Genomic DNA, 21,629 nt, shown 5'->3' on the forward strand with positions numbered 1-21,629 from the left:
GTTTTTCCGAAGATGAATTGACTGAATATGACAGGAGAGGACATAGAAGCATCAAGTCATCGGGGTGACTCATGTTTTTCGATGATACTCAGTATTCCGTGATGGTGAGCAAGCTTTCTAATGCGTTGAAGCTAAATACTGTAGTAGTGGATTTTTCCAGCCATATGTGGTGCTTCCTGAAATTGTTAGCACAGTGTTGTGTGTTTGGGTGTGTTAGCATGAAATTTGAACTTGACTTCAGCTAGAAGTCAGCTTCATGAAGATATTCTTAACACGGGGTTGGAGTGGAAGATCTCCTGCTATAGAGCTCCAAATGTATTAAACATCTTTGAGATCATTGTGAAATCTGAACCTGAAATCTCCACAAATCTGCACAAACACACTCTGAAATTGAGTGGAACATCTCCCCAGAAGAGTGGAGGATATTATAAGAGCAAATGGAGACCAAATATGACTAAAGTATGTATAAATCCAGTGGTTGCACGTCCACAAAACTTTAGCTATATTAGCTCACTCAATAACATGAGTTTAGAAAAAAAAGTTTATTGAACAAGTAGAATTTTACGGAAGTCCTAAAAGGCCATGAATTATAATGTTTAATTATTTTTTGATCGCGACTTCATTCTTTTGTGTATTCGGCATAGGAGCATGTTCTAATGGCGGCATCGTAGATAATAACGTAATTTTTAAAAAAAAAGTCGTGATCACTAGAAAAAGACTTTTTAGTCGAAATCAGGAGCAAATTAACTCGACAAGAAGGGAAAAAAAAAAAGCTAACACATGGCCTGAGAAATTCTGGACCATTTTATGTAGCAAAGCAATTTTTTTGCTAACGTAGCAGCAGATTTTCTGGAAGCAGCACACTTTTTATTTTAAAGTATATTCTTTTTAAAAGGTTTTCAATTACAGGATGTTCATTACCGAATGTGCATCAAAACACAGAACTACGGTGCATAGAAATTCCGTTTAAATAACTCTTTCAATTCTTCCGCGAGCGTTTTCCTTTCTCGCGAATGCTAATTTGTCCGTATGGAATGTATATGTTTTGGACAGATTCCAATTTTGACTATTTTTATTTCTTTATTTATTTTTTGGATCGACTCTATGATGCGCCGGAGATAAAAAAAAAAAAAAAAAAGGGGGGGGGAGGAATACTGTAGATGCTGTAGATTTCAAGCATTTGAAATTCAATCCTTGAAGACCGATGCAAATCTAATCTAAATGAATAAGGGGATTTTGTATAGTTTTATAGAGGGGACAGAGTCCAATTACATCTATAGGATATCATAAGCGAGTTTGCTGTAAATCTGTTAACATTTAAAAAATTAATTCTACTCAAAAATGAATAATGGATTCAAATTGGGTTCGCAGATTGCAGTTACCGTGGGCACTGACCAGCGAGGCGCTATTATTGCTTCTAATCTCACCGCTGCTTATAAGACAAGGCAGAAGAAATGAGGCGATTTTATTCGAATGAACTTGCCCTGATTGATGCCGAGAAACTAATCTTGTCTTTTGTCTTTACTTTCAAAGGGGCCACTCGCAATCACACGAGGACAATCCGAGATCTAAACGCTTCTTTGAGTCTCCTCATCTACTATTTGCGACTTATTTAAATGAAAGAAAAAAAAATGAAAGGATGAGGGAAAAAAAAAGAGAGAGGGACGAGATCTCAAAGTTTTGGGTATCTTCAATTGAATTCCCATTTGAAGTGCTCTACTAATCCTGCTCTCTGATGTATTGCACGGTAGGATCCTATTCTCCGGGAGATTTGTCATAATATTCGGCTTCGGGTAGATCCATTTCCTTCCTGTCGGAGGCCTTTTATCTTGATCATACCTCTCTACTTTGCTTCATTTCCATAATTGCGCACAATGGAGGTTCTTCCCTGCTTCGTCTGCTTCCTTCCATGTCCCCTTCCCCAAATACAAATAATGTCATTACCTCACTATAATACTAATGCGGACTAATCTGGACGGGCAGGTGAAAGGAAATGTACAGTACGCAGCATCTCGAGAAGCTATTATCCAATAGCATTAATCATCAGGCCACTCGAAGGAAAAACGATTGCAGCGTGAACACTTGCGATTGATGCTATTAATAAATACTGATGTATAGCATTTAGGTTGCAGATAATCAGAGTGCTGGGTAACAGCTATATTATAGTTGCAGTCTCATGAGGTTCTGCTGCCAACTGTGCTGTGGACTCGTGAATATGACGACATGCTAATCGTACATTACTGTTCTTTTATTTAAGTGGCTTCCCAGTGAGAAAGGTGAGAACCTCCACATTAAATTCCTGTGACCAACTGAATACATTGTGATTTTAATTGAAAATATGTTTGATGCATTCATCTTTTTGAAAGATATTTAAAAATATACACCGATGCATGTACAACAACAACATTCTAATTGCCCCATTAGGGGGCGCCATAGCGGATCATCCATCTCCATACCACCCTGTCCTCTACATCTGCCTCTTTCACACCATCTACCTGCATGTCTTCCCTCACCACATCCATAAACCTCCTCCTTGGCCTTCCTCTTTTCCTCCTTCCTGGTGGCTCCATCCTCAGCATTCTCCTACTGATATACCCCATGTCCCTCCTCTGCACATGTCCAAACCATCTCAATCTCACCTCCCTCACCTTGTCTTCAAAACATCCTACATGCGCTGTCCTTCTAATAAACTGGTTTCTAATTCTGTCCATCGTCGTCACTCCCAACGAAAACCTCAACATCTTCAGCTCTGCTACCTCCAGCTCCACCTCCTGTCTTTTACCCAATGCCACTGTCTCTAAACCATACAACATCTCAGGTCTCACCACAGTCCTATAAACCGTTCTAACATAATATAACTAGCGTAAAATATGATTGGATTCTATTAATTTCAATGTTTTGTTTTAGAGGGTCCCTGCCCAATCGGGCCCAAGGGGTCTTTGAACTGAAAAACCGTAAAGACGTCTGCAATAAGGCAAGTGTCATGGAGAACAGACTCAACTGCATGATCACACTCATCCACAGCAGCAAGAATATTATATTTAAAGCAGATTCTGCTGAATCGGATTCAGTCTGGGTAGATAATTTGCGCAGCAGAGCGAGTCCGGGTGTAAAGTGCAGCTTGTACATTAACGCTGCCAAATTCAGGTTCAAATGCAAAGAGTTTAAAGCATGCAAAGAAAATGTGGTGCACCAAGTCTTAACAAGGCAGCAGCTGATTTTACTGAGTAGTTCTACCACCTACCTGGGCAAATTAGAATCAGCTGGGTAGGCACAAGTAGACAAACGTCTCTCCTAGAGACAAAAACCTCTCCCAAGACTTTGCAACACAATGGTGACTCTACATAGCAATGCTCCTGGTTACCAATGGATTCCAACTTCCAAATGTTGGACACCATTATCTTCGCTCCACCATCCAGAAGGTCAGAATGTTTGTCAGAAGAGTAGCCCAAGAGCTTAGGAACATTTGGAAAGAGCTCCCAAAAAGACGTGGAAGCTGCAGGTACAGTTGTCAGAGATTAAACAATAATATAAGCGACGCAATTCACCAACACGGCCTCCATGCGTACCACCCCACAAGACTCAATTATTGAATAAAAGGCATGTGGGGATGTTGCTACATAGGATTCGGAGTGCCGTTTTTATTAATAATGGAGCCTTCCAGGGGGAGCGTGCATGAAGGACGTGGCGGTGGAGAGAACTGCTGCTTTGTAAGTGTGTTTAATTAACGAAAAAAAATAATAATAATTCGATGTCATGGATATATATATATATATATATATATATATATATATATATATATATTTTTTTAGTTTTTTTTTTAACTCTTTCATATTTTAATATTAAATATTTAATATTTTTAACGCTTAAATATTCCCAATGCAAACATTATAGTTTATCACTGATTTATTTTAATATATAATTTCTATTTATCAAATTTATTTATTTGATATATCTGACAAATAAATAAAATTAAAAAGCAATTTTTTTATTTACTTTTTAATTTATTTGAATAGCTTTTATATGTATTTATATCATTTTTCGATATTTCATATATACATACATACAGGAATCAGGAAATATCAGGAAATGAAAAATATCCAGAATTTTGGAAATAATGGACTAAATATACTCATGCTAGCATAAGCCCTCCAGTCCAGGATAAAGCACTTAATGCAACTGAACAAATGGATAAATGCAATCGCCTGTCTCGAGGAGTCCATGTGCAGAAACATGTACTTATGGTCAAGTGGGTCACATTGTGAACATCCATTATGAACCAGGCACATCAAAGTTTTTCTTTTTATATAAATATGAACATTAAGTACTCCTGCTTCCATTCTTGAACAAAGCCTTCGCTCTGCTCTTTGTTTAGGTTTGAATGGGGAAATTGCATCAGACCACAATGTTCGCTGAGTGAATCCTGCTGGGTGTTGCCTCGGTCCCTCGGCCTTCTAATGAGCTTTATTTGAGCGTATAAAGTATCGCGTCGGCCCTTACAGTCGTGGTGTGGGTTTCCCTATGGGCAAATATACAAGAGGCGATAACACAGGTAAGTTAAGACCAGTATTGAAATCTGTGTTGAGGAGGAATGTATTCCGTCTGACATAAAAAAAAAAAAAATCTCTGAAGCGCTGGTGGTTTTATAAGTCCCTTTCCAATAAAAAGGATCAACATCCAGCTATTTAAGGCCGTGCGTCTATTAAAGCAATATACACTCAGTCTTGACAAGCTTCATCATACACTCATACAAGTTCATACCATGAATACGAGTATTTTGGAAGATTCACGTGCCTTCTATAAACCTTAATGAAGCTGTGTTGCTTGTAAAGAAGTGATTAGGCCCCTTCTTGTCCCAGAGCCAAAAGCTAACGAATATCCACTGAGTCCACAAGCTTGTTTGCCATCTCAGCACGCTTCATTTTTTTACAGGCAGAGTGTAGATATGAGACTGGAGGCGAGCTGCACTTGGGTCTCTAAAGATCACTGAAACTCGAGTAAACAAAGGGCTTGTCACTGATGAAGGGGGTTGTTTCGACACACACTTGTGCTACACTTTTCTCCGGGTTTGATTTTTGATGGGCACAGAACACCTTACAAAACTAGTCTTTACAAGGCATGCTTTTGTTTTGTTTTTTTCTCCTCAAAACTAATTCATAGATACAAAAAAAACAAGCAAAAGAAGGTTTTTTCTCAATGGGGACAAAACTGATGTGTCTTGAGATTCCCTGCGAAAATATTTTCATTATTACTCACAATCTGGCAACTTTTATTCGTTAAAAATAATGGAACGTTTGACTGATTGTTTAAACAATTAATGCTTTTGAATGTTTACTTTTAAAAGTCCTGGGTTTCACCTGCAACGACGGCATTTGTTAGATAATTAGTTTAATTAGCATAGGATAAACCAAAAGGAAGACAAGTGAGCTGTCTATAGGGGAAAGCAAATGAATTTAAAGCTGGAAAAAATGAGACATCGCTCGGAGTTGATGCACAAGCAATGGGCAAAGCCGATACTACTAACGATTCTAACTATACTATGTAAATAAATAATTTAATCGTAGGCATGGATCAGTACGAGAAAAAAAAAACCAAGAAAGCTGTTGATGAATATTGTAATATTGTAAGAGCTGTGAAGAAAAACCCCCCAAATCAACAATCGGTGTTTTCAGCAATATGCGCCACAGAGCAGGTGTGAATAAATACACAATTTACACAAATTATAAGAAAAAAAACACAAGATGCAGTAAAAACTGACACTTATAGAGAACATTTTAATCATTCTTTATCACCACATCATCTGTGTAAAGCTGCTTTGGGACAATGTTCATTGTTAAAAAGCGCAAAACAAATGCAAATTGAATTATGTGGAGAAAGAAAGGATCAGCTCATGATCCAAAGCATACAAAGTCATTGGTCAAGTTTGAAAGTGTCATGGCTTGGACGTTTAGACCATATTTGGTTGCAAACTGTTCTACAAAGTTGGAGGGACAGTTGTGAAGGACGTCTTTGGACGTTGTAGCACTACATTTTCCATTCAGTTGAACTTTAAGACCCAAACCTGCTTTACATGGGTTGGAATGCAAGATGTCCTGCTATAGATCTTTGACTTCAACCCTATTGAACATCTTTGGGATGAATGTGAACCTGCACCCCAGTTCCTACTCACCTTCTCACCTACATCAATCCCTGACTTTACTAACTGGCTGAATGAGCACAAATCTCCACAAAATGAAGATTAAACAGGAACAGGAAATGAGGATTAAATGTGGTCTGGGGTGTTTAGAAGGAACAGACTAATCCAGTGGCCAGGTGTCCACAAACTTATGTAGAGTGTAGCTACATTAGCATGCTCACTAATGAAAAGTTCAAGTGTGAAGTGGTTTTATGTTTTTATTTTATTAAATTGATATTAATTAAAAATTTGAAACGAGCACAATTTTTCTAGCACATCTATTTTTTTGGAAATGTGGCACGACATGCACCGCAAGCGGCACCAATTTTTTATTTAAATTACAGAATGTTCTATATTAATGAATATGCACCAAAATACAGAGCGCTGTGGTGCATAAATATAAATATTCCATTTAAATAATTCTCTCAATTCTTCCAAGAGCGTTTTTCTCCCCGCTAATGCACCTACTCTCACTCAGCTCCTTTTATGAGCAAGGGCAAATGTGTAAAGTGGTACCAGCTCTGAAATTACATTTCTTTTTACTGCCACGACGGCCCCGTTCGAATATCATCCGTGTAACAGACACCCTTCAATCCACAACACAGTCCAAACAACATTCGTTTAAATGAGATGATATTGGGATGTCGAGTCATAAATCATGCCATCAAGAAATAAAATACGCCTGAAGTTGAGTTTTATATGCGGTCTGGTGAGAAATACATAGTAAACAATCTGTTTTTAGCAACAACAACAACATAAAAACTTGTCATGCATAGTAACACAAAGTTACTGGACAAACACTGGGTGGATCTATCTATCTGTCTGTCTGTCTGGCTGTCTGGCTGGCTGGCTGGCTGGCTGGCTGTCTGAGGATTAATCAAAGTATGGAGAAAGAAAGGATCTGCTCATGATCCAAAGCACGCAAGCTTATTTGATAAACCCAGTAGAGGTTGTGTCATGGCTTGGGTTTAAATGGCTGCTTCTGAAATATCTCAATATTTTCTTTAGTAATGATTGAACTCATGATGGTGGCATCCATACCTTTAAGAAGCATTTTGTCTTCCAATTTACAGAGAATGTATGCGATCGAATGGGAAGGAACTTGTCAATTTCGCAAGATGACCACAAAAACACAGGACTTTGAAGGACTTCATCAAGGAAAACCGTTAAGAAGATATTAGGTGCAAGAACTTGACTTAAACTTCTCATTTAAAACAACTGTTTTATGTGCAAAAAGTAGATCAAGTAAAGTTCAATATCTTCAGTTTTTCTCAGTTTCATTGTCAAACATTTTTGTTAAGTTTAGTAACATAAAATCTATAGATTGTTAAAAAAAAAAGAAAACACACCTGAATATATATAATATTCATATTATTATTATTTATTTTTTTTACATTATATATAATTCAGATATTCAATTTATTATTAAAATCCCATGGACAATTTACATAAAAACAAAAATAAAATGATCTTTTATTTAAGTAAAATAATTCTATATTAACAATAATAATGTAAACAGTGTAAATAAATAATGAATTCCATAATGTCAATAATATAAATAATTTATGAATGTCGTAAAGCCTCTGTATTGAATATCGTTTCGCTTCACTGTGTAATAAAAATATTGTATGGAACAGAGGAGAGGGATTTTTTAAAATTTTATAAAAAAAAAAAAAAGCTGTGTTTTCAGTTTATGGCCATTTTCTTTGTCTGTCTGATTAAGTGCTGCTGTTTCTGGACTGATTCTCCCACATTATCCTTCACAATAGGCCACTGTTAGCTGAAGATCCATTAGCTTGGGCGAACATTCCACACACTCAACTGAAGAATAAAACCAAAAAAACCAATTGTATTAGTGTGAGCTACTCTCATCCTGGCTCTTGGATAACTTTTATCAGCAGCTGCCAGCATTCATTTGTGTTTTAGGTTTTGAATACAGGGAAATGGATCATGATCTTTAAAATGCTGTGCTCCTAAAAATAAGCGTTTTGTCCTGATTTTTTTTTAATGAGGACTCCCTGATTGAGCAATCAACCTGAAATATCAAAGAATTCTTCGTAAGGATGATACGAAACTCTTGAATAGTTTTAACATTCCATTATAAGCCTCATGTATTTGTCTGAATCGGTATCCGAATACCACCAGACTACCAATTCCCACCTCGCACTCGTTTTCTGCATCCCACTTCGCCTACTTTCCGCCCTGTATTGTGTCTGAGATTAGAATTGGAGCGTCCCAAATCATATTAGGCTTTGAATGTGTACCCCAAAAGTACCTGGATGATACTACTATTTTGAGTAGATCAGCGTTTTTTGGGTTTTTTTCAAGGAATATTTCTTAAAATATTCATCTACTATATTTAGAGCTCTATAGCAGGAGATCTTCCACTTCAACCCATGGAAAGCAGATCTTCACGTGCCTGGCTTGTGCACATCGTCATGCTGGGACATGTTTGAGTTTCCAAGTTGCAACTGAAATTATAAAAGGAATAATGAATGAAATCTGTGTGTATAATATACTTTGAGTGTATAGTATAATCAGGACGCAGTACTTGTCACGTTCACACTCTCCTGATTACCCATTGTGCCTTGCTGGACTTTTCACCACCACGCTACTGTATAAAAGCACTCAAAACACCTACTCGGCGTGAAGTACGCGCTCTGGAGCAAATCACAGTGTACTCGTCTACTTGTTTTGTTGCTGCTGTTCTGGTTTACAGGTTTCTTCTTTTGTCTTGTCCCAGTTTCCACTGTTTGTACATGGCTGGATCACTACCTGTTTTTATGACCTCGTTTTTTTGGCACACAATTTGGATTTTTTTGTTTTTTTTCCAAAATTGTCCAAGCAAAAAAATTTCCAAAAAACATTGTTGGAAAGATGGAAAGAGTGAAGTATCGTTTCTTGAATTAAACTTTACATTTAATAACAAGTAAAAGTTACTGGTCTAAAAATCTACCCAAGTAAAAAGTAGCTCATTTATAATTTACTCGGAGCAAAATTTACATTTTCTTTTTTTACAGTGATTTTAGTGTCGTTCAAAAAGGTCAAGGAAAAGCAACAAAAAAAACAAAACATTCCTCGAGTCTAATGCAGTTTGCACTTTTACAGCAAGAATGATATCAATTTATGATAATGAGAGAAATGCAGATTCGTAATTCAGAAATCGAAGAACTTGCGAATCGACGTTCAGACGATTGGCATCACTGACGTCTGTCTTGTCCGTCTCCATCGTTCTTTGGTGTGAGTTTAGCACCTTTGTTCTCCACCCATCAATCAGTGCAGTGGTATGTATATATATATATATATATATATATATATATATATATATATATATATATATATATATATATACAGTGGAACCCGGTTATGTCGAAGTCCTAGGGGGTCACCAAAAAGCATCGAGATAAACGAAAATCAAAATGGCGGCAATATATTAACGTGCTTGAAATTTTTTATGTACATGATGTGCGTTAATAAATGAGAATGTGCATGCACGTGTTTTGAAGGTTTTTACACAACAGCGTTGCGCGATTTGTTTGATGAAAGCATGCTATAAAAATACATACAGTACATGTTTATTTGTCAGGAATCCACCTGCCACGCCCCCTTCGGCCCCCTTCAGCGTGTCAGGTGCTTTCTCGGCCGCTTTCTCTGAAGCTCTCGGCTTCAATCGCGCACATATGGTGCTCGTTTATCATCATCACCAGCTCCTATTTAAACTTCCACACTCTCACTGTCCGTTATTGTTGGTATATGTTGGTTCACGTCGGTCGTTGTTATCGCTCATGCGTATCCTGGTACGTGCCTTCCCACCGGCACTCTCTCAACGGCTGCTCTTTTCTTTCCAAAGCGCACCATGATTCCCCCGCCCCCAGATCCTGCCGGTGTTCATTCTATGATTGTGCTGCTCATCCCACGTTCCGCGCCGCCAAGCGCGGCTTTCGCCTCCCGTTCATCGCAAAACATTTAACAACAAAAGGCATATGTGCACTAACTAACAGCAGAGATTCACCAGTATACAATACAACACCTGTAGCAGCTTTAAGGCTTGATTTTTCCGCCACTTCCGCGGGTTCTTCTGCGGCTGCACCGAGATAACCAACGTTAAATGGCAAATTTTTCCCCCCTTGTGTTCGAGATATTAGGGTTCGGCGACATAAAAGAATCGACATAACCGATAAAAAAAAAATATATATATATATAAAAATATATATATATATAAAAAGAGAGAGAGAGAGAGAGAGAGAGGATACAAACAAGCCCGGATCCCAGGCCCAGAGGTTTGCATTAGGAAGGGCATCCAGCGTAAAACATGTGCCAAATCGAACATGCGGATCACGAATACGGATGATTCTCTGTGGCGCCCCCTATTGGGAGAAGCCGAAAGAAAGGTTTAGATTGGATACAAACAAAGCGTTCTAAAGTAAAAGTTAAACTACGGATATTTGTATTTTTTTGAATTACTTTTAAAAGTAGAGGTACACAAAAAACTACTTAATTACAGCAACACGAGTAAACATGATTCGTTATTTTCCAAATCTAGCGATCATATTAATTACTCTATTGCTATAAACTCAGACCAGACAGTCACATTTTGTTTTGTTGCATTTGGCTATTTTTAAGGAACACATTGAACGGTACAGTATATTTACAAGGAGCTCCATCTTAGCCGTGTAATGATTTGTTATTTGATATATTTTGCATAAGTGTAGAATGGCATTAATAGAAATTATACATTTCATTCCCTTTGTCAAAGTAAGTTACGGAAATCCTAAGACGCCATGCGTAATGTTTAGTTTTCTCGTGATCATGACATAGCATTGAAAAATAAATCGCAGTGCATGGTCTCTCAGGACTTCCATTCAGAAACATTTACATCACCTTATCTTCCAGCCAATCAGAAGCAAGTATTCAGACTATGGTATATATCAGGATTATGTCCTAAATACCGTTTCCCATCAGCTACTGCACATCACGAGACCTTGTTATATGACACCATGTTTGCACGCCCGATTCATGTTCAGGCTAATCAGCACTCTTGGTTGGATTTCGCTCACAGTCTGTTGATGTTCTTTGTTCATGCGTTTAACCATTGATCCATTCAAATGCGGCATTTCCGCTTCAATACACGTCAGTATAAATAGAGCTGTACTACTTAATATACTGTATTTCTGCTTGTATTTTCCTCCATCCATTGCCTGAGGTTTATTTTTGTATGGAGGAAGCTTACAAAATATGCAGACATGTTCTCAAACCTATCAAGATATCAAGAAAACAGCTTTTAGATCAATTCATTTCTTTCAATTATTTAAAGAAATTGATTACAAAAAGATTTTTTCTACAAAGAGTTTTTGAGATTGGACTCGTCTACCCAGGTTCAAATAACTGCCATTAGTCCCACAACTCAGACTTAGAAATGAGTTTATTAGAGGGACAGCACATGTAGAATTATATTGGTAGAAGAATGCTGAAGATGGAGCCACCAGGTAGGAGGAAAAGAGGAAGGCCAAGGAGGAGGTTCATGGATGTGGTGAGGGAAGACATGCAGGTAGTTGGTGTGAAAGAGGCAGATGTAGAGGACAGGGTGGTATGGAGACGGATGATCCGCTGTGGCGACCCCTAATGGGAGCAGCCGAAAGAAGAAGAAGAAGAAGTCCCACAACTCGGACCTCCATCTACACTAAAAGGTCTGGATTGTTTCGTATCTGCAGGAAACTATTTGACCGACAGGTTTTGAGGAACACCCAATATTTTCAAGAGCATCTTTTTTTTTTTTCTCGCCACTAAGTGCTTTACAAAATCTTTAGTCGCACATTCCTGATTCCGGAGTTCTGCTCACGGAAAGCCGTTTCAGTTGCACTGTCGATTCAAAAAATTCTGAAGGCTGTGGCCAGAAAAGTGAACAAAAAGTGCAAGCAATGAAGACTTAAACCAGGACTTTTGCGAACAACGCTCGATAATAGAATATATATATATAAGTATTATATATAGTTAACGTATACAATATAGAATATTTAAAATATACATTCTACACATTGTTCAATCTTTAGTATAATACGTTCTTTTTTCCAGGCAGTTTGTCTTCCTTTAGAGAGGAATTTTTAGAGCAGGTATTTATGTATTTATTTATTTATTTATTTAACTAATAACCCATGCGTCCCTGTAAGCACAATAACAACCCAACAAGGTCCGAAGTCAAATGAACGGTCAAAATGAATAAATCGGACTATGTTTTTTTTTGGCTTAAGAACGCCTCAATTATTGAAGAGACTAAAAGAAACAGAGAGAAAGAAAGAGGGAGCAAATAGAGTCAAGGCCAAGTCGGAGGAAAGGATTAACTATTCATAGAAGGAATGCTTCAGTGGTTCATTAAATTAAGCAATGTTCGGCGTTCCGGAGCATTCCGATAACTTCCCTTTGCCTCAGTTCAGCACCCAAATCTGTTGTCATTTAAATGAGTCACGTTAATTACTGTGGGGGGAAAAATGTCCCATGCTTTTTTTTTTCCTTCCCCCACAAAATGCCAAAAAGTTCATCTTTAATTACTTTGGTGAAGTTAAAACCTTAACTGTACATTCAAGGCTTTGTGGTTTTATTCGATGTTTTTTCTTATTTCCCAAGAAGAGCAAAAGACCATAAAAGAGCCTTGAAATAATTCGAGTGCTGACGCTAATTAGCTTTTGAGCAGCTGAAGGACTTGGAATCAGATCACGCAGTGGAATGTGCCTGGTGTCCCTTGTTCTCCTGAATCGCCTCAGTGGCACAGAAGTCTCTTGTCTATAATGATGATGATTGGCAAGAATCTGAAGTCTGGCTTGAACTGGGTTGTTATTTATATCTTTGTATAAATAGGAAGCCTTTGCAGAATGCTAACATAGCAAAAGCCCGCTTACCATGAGGCTACAACTGAATGTAACAAAGTATTTTTCTTTGTTATATTCGATCTTTTAAGGATTATTTCTTCTTGTAACATGCAGTGATGTGAAGCAACAGAAATATACTTGTTCCATTAGGTTCATTAAGGTCATAAATTGAGTTTTCTCGAACTTTCCATGTAACATGGCAAGAAAATTCATTCAGAACGTTCCCTGAAAACAGATTTCCATATGTTGCATTTTTCTCTTTAGCCACTCGCCAGTCTTTAGTACAAATACAAGGCAATATTACAACCCGAACAATTACAATGTGAATTCCCAGCCACACCAAGCTGCCGGTCTTGGGCCCCTGAGCAAGGCCCTTAACCCCATAGTTTCCAAAATTAGATAATGAAAATGTAATGTAAAAGAAAATGTAAAAACCATTAGCTAACAATTCTTCAGTACAAGAACAAGGCAATAATACAGCCTTAACAATGTGATTAATACACTATATGGACCAAAATATTGGGTCTTTACCAGCAATATGGTTCTATCTTCTAACTGGTATTACAAACTTCAAGGCATACATATAGAATGTATTTGGATGCTGTAGCAATACATTTTCCATTTACTTGAACTTTGAGGCCAAAATTTGGAAGAATTGGAGCTTGTGGCTGAGTGAGCTCCTCAAACATGTTTTAAAATCTATTAAACACCATCCCAGAAGAATGGAGGTTATTATAACAGCAAATGGGGACTACATGTGGAAAGTACATACCGATCTTAAGCTCAGGTGTCTATAAACATTAGTCCATGCAGAGTCAATTTAACTGGAGAACTGTGATTCTCTGAGTGGGAGAAACCACAACGTTTGTTTACCGAGTGAGGATTTATAACGTGTACTCCAATATATGCTCATTTACAAATTACCTCGATATTAAATATTTGACACGTCTCTATAAAACACTACGGTATTTCATAGCACACCCGAGGCAACACTTAATGCCGGATTGCTTCAGAAAACCGATGCTCTCCTCCGGCCGTCTGTTAAACAACAGGGCAGGGTAGTAAACAGGAAATGGTAACGTCTAAAAGCTCCAAGTAATAGGACCCCATCTTGGACCACCTCCATTTAAACGAGTTCTTTTCATCGCAGAGTTAACGGCAATTCCCAGCACTTCACGTCTCACTCCCGGCCGTTAGGATTTCCTGTCTGCCAAAAGCTTACATCTCAGTTGAAGCATCTCCTCCAGCTCAGGTCCATGTGAAGAGCGAGCAAAGCTGAATTCTGGCAAGATCATTTCCTGGAAACATAAATTTACCTTCCAGGAGCAATGATGATGCAATGCAGATTACACACTGCTTTTAGACAAAAGTGTTTGTTCACTTAACTACTGGTGTGTACAATCGATTACTGAGGAAATGTGAGTACCACTCGGTTCTTACGACAGCGTTTTAGTGCCACTATGACTTACAATTATTACAGTCTATACGATTAAGCGGTTCAGAGTTTGCTCAGTGGCCCTGCAGTGGCAGCTTGTTTTTTTCTCGAGTTTGAAATCCTTGCATGAACTTCTGTTAAACCTGTTTCCTGCTTGACAGAAATCTGCAAACAATTCAAGTTCTGGTTTTCTAGTGTCTCCTCATACAACTTGAGATGGTTTACGGGGAGAAATTGGTAACTCGGTGGTAGAGGCTCTGGAAGGTGAGGGGTTCAAGCCCTGAGATTGCCAAGCTGCCACTCTCGGGCTTTTGAGCAATGACCTTATTTGCTCCAGGGGTACTGTATCATGGCTGACCCTGTGCTTCGACTCCAAACATTGGCGGAATTTGCGAAGAAAGATCTTCACTGTGCTGTAATGTACACGTGACGAGTACCATTTTAATTGTTTCAGCTCATTCGCTGATTTGGTTCCTTGCCCTTTATTTCCTTTATCGCACGTACCATGAGCAGTCCCTCTCCTCGCTAGCTACAGTATGTTTACCTGCAGATTCTTAATAATCCAAATACACACACAGATTATCAGAATCAAATAAACGAAGCTGACCTGAATACACTTTCTACACGATCTAACAAGATGGATAATTAGATAACTTGTTAATTAAAAGAATATAAGCGCGTAAACCTTACCGACTGATTGCTTTCACTAACGCAATCAATGTGAGCGCTCCCGATGCGATAAAGCTGTTTCAGAACGGAAACATTGTTATTCCGAATATGAGGACATCTGTGATTCGGTGTCGGAACAAAGCCTCAGGCCGGGCGCTGTATCTAATCACAGCCGTGAATTATATTCAGTATGAAAAACATGACTGCGAGTGTGATATTGGTTTTACGCCAGTATACAACAGTTTGGGGGGGTGACATCGAGAGACACTTCTGACACGATACTCAATACCAGTCTCCCGAACAAACATGGCTGCCCTGGATTATACTCCCCCCAGAATGCACTGTGTTGCCATGACCTTCCAATCAGAAGTCTATCCACAGAACAACTTCATCTCACATAATTTAGACCCCTGACCTCAAGCCAATTGAAAATTATTCAGTGCAGTTTGGTTTGACACCATGCAAGACCTCTGCTAAATATTAGTTTATGAATAAATGCTGACATTGCATAAGTTTGTCAAAAGACGAATGTGCGCTATAATCAAAGCCAAAGCTAACTCAACATGGTATGAGTGTGAATGATACTGAAGAAACACCCACTTTATAAGACACCAGCTAGCTTGCTAGCTACTTTAAACATATTCATACAGTCCAGTAAAAGGTTATTGTTGGGAAAATTGGTGTCCTGTTTTCCTTTTCATGTTTATCTGATGAGCTTTCATATTTTAAGTCACTCAAAAATTCTGCCTTTGATGTGTCTACTGACGAACCAGGGAACCCAGATGATTTTTCTCCACGTCACATCCTTGATCTCTACAAACATCTTTCTGATCTCACCTTTGGTTACTGCATGAACGCTTGGGTGCTTGTTAAGTGCCTTGTCATCTTGAGACTGGAAATTTCCAATTTGGAAAATTTTGAATCCCAATTGTCCCGTCGGATCCTTTAACGCCGTGACGTTTGGACGAGGTTCTGCTCCAGCTGTCAGTCAATTTTTAATGAAAGCACCCAATAAGTAAATGTGAATAGATTTTTTTTTTCTGCCATTGTTCTTCATGTTTGTGTTGTTTGTTTGTTTGTTTTTTTATTTTGGACAAAGTCCTTTTGTCCTCGGCATTTCTCGTCTCTCCTTGGCATTTCCTTTTAAAGCCAAAATGCATCTCGGCTCCTTGGCTTCTCCTCACTTTTCCTCCAGTGCATCTGCTTCTTGACCGCAGAGTTCAATTAACAGAGACAGTCTTTTTCACAATCACTCACCAGTGACTCGTAATGACTCCGAGGGCAGAGTAGCGATCAATAAGTCATGTACACCTCGCTTTCAGCAGCTTGGAATAGAAGGGAGCAGGAAAGCAAATGACACTCGGTGTAGCTCAGAGCGAAAGAACCTGTGTAAAATGTGTCTGAGTAACAAAAACAGAAAAGGACTGGCTATTCTTCTACATAAGGACTATTAAATGTACACTATATGAACAAAATTACTTTGAGGCACCTGGTGGTTTGGTTCTCCAAAACTGTTACCACAAATATGAAGGCACAGAATTGAATAGGAGGTAAAGGGGCTTTTGACTTGTCACGTCCATTAAATAACAGTGGGATTTGTTCTTCGCATATCTAAATGATGTTAGGAACCTTGGTTTAGAGTACAGAGGGTTAAGAGCCTCTTCAAAGGGCCTGAATGGCAGTTTTGTGATACATTGGCTTAAACCTATAATGTCCTGATCACAACCCAGAACTTTAACCACTGATCTAGCATTTCCCACTTGAAATTTCGCTTGAACTAGGAGACTCAGACCTGTTCCAGCAGGACAATACTTCTCTGCACAAAACCAGCTCCATTAAGATCTGCTTTAGGGTTAGAGAGGAAGATGATCTGCTGCAGAACCCTATCAAACGCTGGAATGCTCACTTACACTCGCCTAAATCAACTAAGCAATGAAGGACAACCGTGTGGGAGGTGGCAGCTCAGTCTCTGAATCGGGAGGTCACAAGTTCAAATCCCAGCACCAAGCTACTACTGCTGGGTTCTTGAGCAAGGCCCTTAACCCTCAATTGCTCAGTTTTAAGTGGATAAGGGCACTGCTGGGATTTGAACCCAGGAGCTCCGGGTTAATAGACAGGGAAGAGAAAGATATGCTATAAATGAGTTGGAATGGAAGAATTGGAACATTGAGTAGCACCCCAGACCTCCTCACTTACACTTACTTCACTTCGCTCACACCCTTGTGACTAACCGATCACAGAATCTAGTGGAGCATCTTCCCAGAAGAGTGGAGGTTATTATACCAGCAAATGGGGACTACTTGTGGAATGGGATGTTCAGAAAGCCCATATTTTACATACTTCACATACAACGAGTTCTGCATTCGAGATTTCTAAAGGATAACATCTCGACGAACGTCTAAACTACAGAAACGGCGCGTCGGCCATGTTTACGGCTTGTTTGCTCGCTACGTGGGCGCTCGTAAACCTCTGAAATGATTCGCAAGCAAGTGTTGACTTGGTTTTATGCACTGTTTTCACGACACCTACTTATAAGAGTCATAAAAACCTGTCAGTAACGATACTACCTGCTATAAGTCGCGTCTAATTTAATGCCATACGTTACGACTCCATGCATATTTAAAAAAAAAAAAAAAAAAAAACTAATTGAATACTACAGCAATGTTAAATGCTGATTTAATTTCAATTACACTATACTGACAAAAGTTTGTGGACACCGGACCATATGATGAATTTGTGCTTTTTGAACATCCCATTCCACATGTGGTCCCCATTTTCTGGTACTGTTACCTCCATTATTCTAGGAAGATGTTCCACTAGATTTTGTGAATATTTGGGTGACTTTATCTACAAGGGTGTTAGTAAAGTCAGGTACTGGTGTGCATTCAACGTTCACAATCATCCCAAAGGCTCACTAGGGTTGAGATCTTCCACTCCATACAATGTCTACCAGATCTTCATGGAGCTGGCTTGGTGTACCAATCATTCTCATACTGGAACATTTGTTTTTTGTAGTTCAAGTGAAGGAAGTTTGTAGAAATGCGAGGTGTTATCAAAAAGTTTTGAGACATGATTTGTAACATGCCAACAGATTGCAGCACAAGGCAGCGCACACAGTCACAAGGAGCACCGACCTTAAAAAGTCAGTGTGGCAAAATACATCTTCCTGTGTACATTAAGAGATGTGCAACTGGTGCTATTCTGCCCATGTGCACACCCTGTCACCTTACACGTGAGTTTCTCACTGGAAACATGATCTCACTTCGGCACCCTGGCCAGATTTGGCTCCTGCGGACTTTGTCCTCTTCCCGAAGATGGAGATCAGGTTTGAAGATCACTGTTTTGACACCATTGCGGCGATCCGGCGCGAATTGCAGAAGGTGCTTGAGATGATTCAAAAGCACCTTCTGGGAGCACTGTAATGCTGTCCAAGAGGACTATTTTAAAGGTGATCGTATGTAAACGTAGATACGTTCTTATAAACAGAGCAAGTCTCGAAATGTCAGGTGTCCCAGTACTTTTGTCGATGCCAGATACTTTACATCTATTTCCTGATTTGTCACCCAACACCACGAATTCCACCGTCTTTGTTATCCGTGAACTGACTATGCATCAGTTAGGCACATCTGTTAGCGTGTACGTTTCGTCACGTCTAGTGCCAGAGGACTCGTAAAAGCTTCTCGTTTACTGACAGATAACAGATGCAAGTGTTCACAGTGCGTTGTGCTTGGAGACAAATTCGATGTCGGGTTACACACACAGTCTCTTACGCGTACGTACGTGGACACACACACACACACACACACACGGACCGCTCTGAAAGATTTGAGATGCTGAAACTCATAAGGTCATATCTGTCAATCAAAGTCTGCAATCCCAACTGCTGGGGCATCGGTTTTATATGCAAAAGCATATGGTTGGATTTTTGTTCTGATTAGAACTTCATGTAACAGCTTGACACAGGTGCTTATGAGACTGCTATTGTATACATTTCTCTCTGTCTCTCTTTCTTGCTTTCTTTCGCTCTCAATCTGTTTTATAAAATGCATAGTTATAATAATAGGGCTTCCTGTTCTGACATCAGGACCTGCACACTCTGTTTACATTCACAGAATTTGGCAGACGTCTGTAATCTAGAGCGATTTACATTGATTTCATTTATACAACTGAGCATCTAAGTGGTGGTGGGATTTGAACCCACAACCTTCCGATCAGAAAGTTCAACAACTGGGGGCTAAATGTGGAATGGGATGTTAAAAAATCTTCTGGTCACAAGATTTTTTCCATGTTGTGCATCTATCATGAACCCATCACTAGGAAACGATTCCGTCCCAATCCGATATGTTTTCACGATTGTAGGATTAAAACCAGGTCTCGATGACAAGCGCGTCGGCGAGTGCCGAACGGGGGAGACCACATACGTATCCGATATCGCTCGACACGCCTGTCATCTTCCCTCTTCAGCCGAGTTCTCTGAACTTCCCTCGTTTTCCCACAACGATATGACGGACAGGCGGTCAGCAGCGGCTTGCAGCGGCTTAGATCCGAAATTGGATAAGCGCTTACTGATGCTCGAGTGGAGATCTGTGGAAATCCATTTCAACTGGAAGACATGTCAAGAAACAGGAAGTGAAAACCACCTGACGTGGAAAGATTTGAGCGCGTATGATCTCACTGCTGGTGATTTACACGTGGCAAGGTTTCCAAAAAAATAAATAAATAAATAAATAAATAAATATATATATATATATATATATATATATATATATATATATATATATATATATATATATATATTTTACATTGATTTTTTTTTCCCTCTTAGTGTTTTAACTGAAGTTTAAAACAAAAAATATTTGTGAATTTTTTTTTTTTTTTTAAAGAGGCATTGATCAAGTTGTGTTGTGGATCATTTCTGTTGCAAGAGTGCCAACTACACACACTATGGCCAAAAGTCTTGGGTCACCTGACTTTTCCATAAGGCACACAATTGCCTAGGAAGTCAATGGATTTAGTGGAATGAAATTTTCCCTTCGCTGGAACTAGGAGATCTAAACCTGTTCCAGCATGACACAATGTTTGATTTTAAAATCTAGTTTACCCCATTTTGGCATTTCAACAGCTGATATCAGATTCCAAGCTGAAAAGATAACTTTTTTCATATTTTGCTATAGCACATAAACGGCTTGATGTGATACTGTACCATGTGACAAGTAGCTTTCAAGCTTCAAACATTCTTGGATAAACTTTTTTTTTATCATGTGTTTGTTAGACCGGTTCTTTAGCTGATGTTATCCTCAAAGGGCATCATCTAGTTCGAGATCGAAAAGGAAATATGAACATTTCCACATCAAAAAGGTGTCAGTTTCCCTAGATGTAGTACGTCGATTCATCCCCAAAACCTGAACGTTTTGGCTTTTTGTAAGAAAGTTAATGTTTGTGTGTTCATATAGTGACTGAAAACAACTTTTGGATCCTGTAGGGTCAAAGAGCATCACATCACGATTTAAATCGAATCAAGATCTGACAAAACCTGGCCGTAATCTGAGAAGATAAATGCAAAAAAATGTAACATTAGACAAAATTTTGGGCAAAGTCTCTCTGAAAGATCTTTCCGAACATCCCTTTTGACATTTAGTCTCCGTCTGCTATTATAGGAACCTCTACTCTCCTGGGAAGATGTTCCCATTTTGGCGTGTGCTTGTGGAGATTTGGGCTCATACATCCACAAGGGTGTTACTAAGGTCAGGAAGAGGGATTGAGGAGGTGATGGTTCAGTGGTTAAGATGTTTAGACTTCTTATCTGAAGGACATGAGGTCAAATCCCAGCACCTCCAAGCTGCCTCTGCTGGGCCCCTGATCAAGGCCTTTAACCCCCAAATGTATGAATGAGGAAATGGCTTGTAAATCGCTCTTGGATTAGAGCGTCTACCAAATGCGGTAAATGTTTTCAGGTTTATAAAGAACCCTGACTCCCAGCATGGACTCCCAGCAAGCCCACATGGCTTACAAACGTGATTCTCAAAACACGCACCTCCCAATTACACAACGTCCCATAAAACCAGAGGTGTTAAGAGTAGCTGAAAATCATACTTGAGTAATAAATACAGTCTGCAAAACAAGTCCAAAGTCATTAAATCAAATCAGATTTGAGTAAAAGTCCTCGTGTGTCTCGTTTGACTTGAGTATTTGACTCATAGGCTTAAATATACACTAGTAATAAAACCATTGTGAAGATTGTGGACCTTTAAAGAAGTAGATGCCGACCCCACAAACATCAAGAACCATCTAGAGACGTACCAGTGCCAATTGGCTCCCACTTCATTTGGAGTTTAGACACTGGACCTCCTTGAGTTTTTAAAGACTCTGGCATGTAGAAGCTGGTGTTGGATCTATGATGATCTCAAATGTTGAGCTATTTTATGAGTTGCTCAGTAGCTCGTTTTATAACCACAGATGACTGTAGAACTGTAGAAAAAACATTACT

General features: G+C 39.0%; 1 long non-coding RNA gene across 1 annotated transcript in view; it reads left to right on the forward strand.

Moving 5' to 3' along the window:
* LOC124382858 overlaps positions 1-7,445 on the forward strand; it is a 69,321-nt gene extending 61,876 nt beyond the window's left edge. The window contains exons 3-4 of the long non-coding RNA XR_006925128.1: positions 4,376-4,552; positions 7,249-7,445. This is a non-coding gene — a long non-coding RNA (uncharacterized LOC124382858). The remainder of the gene's footprint in view (positions 1-4,375; positions 4,553-7,248) is intronic.
* The last annotated feature ends 14,184 nt before the right edge of the window (positions 7,446-21,629 follow it).

The sequence above is a fragment of the Silurus meridionalis genome, chromosome 3 (genome assembly GCF_014805685.1).
Source record: "Silurus meridionalis isolate SWU-2019-XX chromosome 3, ASM1480568v1, whole genome shotgun sequence".
Taxonomy (NCBI): domain Eukaryota; kingdom Metazoa; phylum Chordata; class Actinopteri; order Siluriformes; family Siluridae; genus Silurus; species Silurus meridionalis.